At 29.5% G+C, this 3,181-nt stretch overlaps 1 pseudogene; it reads right to left on the reverse strand.

The window, feature by feature from the left end:
* Positions 1-24: 24 nt before the first annotated feature.
* LOC111735311 lies at positions 25-143 on the reverse strand (annotated as a pseudogene).
* Positions 144-3,181: the final 3,038 nt, after the last annotated feature.

Genomic DNA, 3,181 nt, shown 5'->3' on the forward strand with positions numbered 1-3,181 from the left:
TTTATTTATTTATTTATTTTTTTATGCCTACCACACCTGGTCCTCCTAGGTGGTCTCCCATCCAAGTACTAAACAGGCCCGACTCTGCTTAGCTTCCGAGATGAGATGGGATCGGGTTTGTTCAGGGTAGTATGGCCATAAACAAGAAAGACAACTTATTCAATATTTCATCCATTCTCCACATATTTAGACTACTATTTTTGTCTTAAAACAAGTTCTCAGGTGTTTATTTTCTTGCTTTGTTTTACTCTATCAGTTTACTTATGCCAAACGCTTTGCCAATTTTACATGGCTACAACTTACATTGTCTTCTCCATCTCATCATTCTTTTTTATCTTCAAAATGGTCTTTGCTAATCTAAAATTTTTCTTCTCGAATGTAAATTTTAGGATTAGCTTGTCAAATGCTAAAAAAAAAAAAAAAAATACTCCATTGCAATTTTGACAGGTTGCATGGAATTTATTAATTTGACAGCATGGTTGAATTTATACTTCTTGAGTCTTCTTATCTATATATATTATATTTTCATATCACAAAACTCAATAGTTTAGAAAATCTTTTATAACTTTTAATAATATTTTATTTTTTTATCATATCGGTATCACATAACTTAAATTTATTTCTCAGTACCTATTATTTTTCCTTGTATTTCCAATTGGTTGCTGTGGATATAAAATAACGCTACTAAATATTGTATAGTACATTGATCTTGTGTCCACCATTTTTCCTGGATTTGCTATGTGGACAATCACATTATCTATAGATGATGACAGTCTTATTTTTTCTTTCCAAACCTCATACTTCTTAGTTCATTTGTCTTTTTTCTTTGGCTAAAATCTATTATAGAAGTTGAACGGAAATGACAATATTTTTTAACTTTCATAAATAACTCTGATATTTGCTATAGATTTTGGTAGTTAACCTTTATTTCATTAAGTAATTTATCTTTTACTTTAAATTTCTAATAGTTTATTAATTTACTTTTTAAAATATCTTGAATAGGTGTTGAATTTTCTGCATTCATTTAGAAAACCATACACCATTTTTTCTTTCATCAGTTTATGTTGTTAATTACAGTAATAGATTTTTCTAAGATTAAACCACTTAACTTCCTGTAAACCCATTTGGTAAGTATTCATTTTAAAATACGTTGATATATTTGGTATGGCAATTTTTAAGTTAAATTTTTTCACATATAGTCAAAAAATGGCCTATACTTTTTATTTGCTGTAATTGTCCAATTTCTCTATCAAATATTATTAGTCTTGGAAAATAGAAAAAGAGAATAAACTCTCCAAATTATATTCCACAACTTTTGTTCTGGAATGACTTTCAGCAATTTATATGTATTTAAAATTTTTATTCCCTCTAGCATTTCAAATATGTAGGTAAAAGTGGTTTATAATATTCTCCTTGGATTTCAAAAAATAATCTCTACATCTATAGTTATCTCCCTGTATAGATATGTATATATGTGTATAAATATATCTATACACATATACATGAGTGTATTTATGTATGTCTTGATTTTCTATCTTCATCCCCATCTTCTTTATATCTTTTTGTTATTTTTCACTTTTCTCATTCTTTAGTCTTATTCTATTATTTTCTAGATAGAACATATATAGATTATTACTACTTAGTTTTTCTATTTTAAAAAACATGGACTTAGTTTATATATTTCCCTCAATTATTATTTTAGATAATACTTCCAATGATTTTGTTTTTTTAATTCAAAATACTAAAGTTTTTATTCATAATATATTAATCCATAGATTTTTATAAGTACATATTTTAGTTTCCACATATATTGAAAGATGGTTTAGTTATACTTCTGAAATTAAATTTCAATTTTATTTTTCTCATAAAAAGTCAGGCATGTTGACAGGCTTATGTTTAAGTCTGTCATTTTCTAACTTTTTGATCTCCAATACACATCAGAGCTAAAGCGCATTTCCATGTACATCTAGAACAAAATATCCCCACAAAAAGATTACATCAAAATCTCACTGGGAAGCACTATCTTTCACTCATCAAATATTTGTTTTTAAATTCAGCATAACAGTGTTAGATGACTGAGAGCTGCACTTGTGGCTACAGAGCACTTGAACTGTTTCTCTCAAATTGAGATGTGTTGAAAGTGTAAAATACACAGAAGGCTTTGAAGACTTAGTATGAAAAACAGATATAAAATATCTCATTAATATTTTAGAATACTGCTTATAAGTCAAAATAAAAATATATTGGATACATTGCATTAAATACATTATTAAATTTACATGCTTTTTACTTTTTTACAAGTAGCTACTAGAAAATTTAAATTATATATGTGACTTGCATTGTGTTTTGGGCAGAGCTGATTAAGAAAGAATATGAAGCTCTGCTGTGTTCTTTGAAGCCATGATTTTAAAAGTAACGCTGCCAATATTCCTCAGAGGTCAGAGTTTTCAATCAAAATGGCTAACTGGCTCTTGTGTGGCAGTTTTAGTTGGATGCTAGAAAGGCCTCTGTGAGATAAAGTAGACTCTCAGACTTGAGGCAGAGGCTATCTACCAAGATTTAGCTTATAGCAACTATATTTCCTATTCCAAAAAAGTAATTAATAGTAGAAAAAAATAGTTCATTGATAATAGAAGAAAAGATCTTTTGATTGCTGGTAACTTGTTTGAAAAAAGCTCTATTTTATAAATATCATAGATGTGCAGTGGAGAAAAGTCTACAATTGGTGCTAACTTACTTTGGGTTTAATGTGGGTAGGTTTCTTAAGTTTTTTACATGTGTTCAAATATCTGCCTTTGTTATTCTTTGTTGCATGACTTGCTTATGTACTTTAGATAAAATGAAAAATCAAATTTAGGGGTGGCATATGTTACTTTAGGACCACAGCACAATTTGACTAACCAATTCAATCAGGAATCATTGTTGAACTTTGGGGGATATGATCTAGATGCAGACATAGGAAAGGGGGGTTTGCTTTCCTACTCATTGCTACTTCTAGTGATAGAAAAGAGAGTAAGGTGCAAGGAGTTCTAGAGTGTAGAAATGATATAGAATGGAGAGGAGGCTTTTATCCCAAGGATATGTCTTTGTAGAAGCTGTGAAGGATGTGCTGGTGGTAGCCAGGCTTTCAGGTCATGATAGTAGCTGGAATGACATAGTGGCACCAGTAGTGGATTTGTAA

The sequence above is a fragment of the Pteropus vampyrus genome, unplaced genomic scaffold (genome assembly GCF_000151845.1).
Source record: "Pteropus vampyrus isolate Shadow unplaced genomic scaffold, Pvam_2.0 Scaffold22828, whole genome shotgun sequence".
NCBI lineage: Eukaryota > Metazoa > Chordata > Mammalia > Chiroptera > Pteropodidae > Pteropus > Pteropus vampyrus.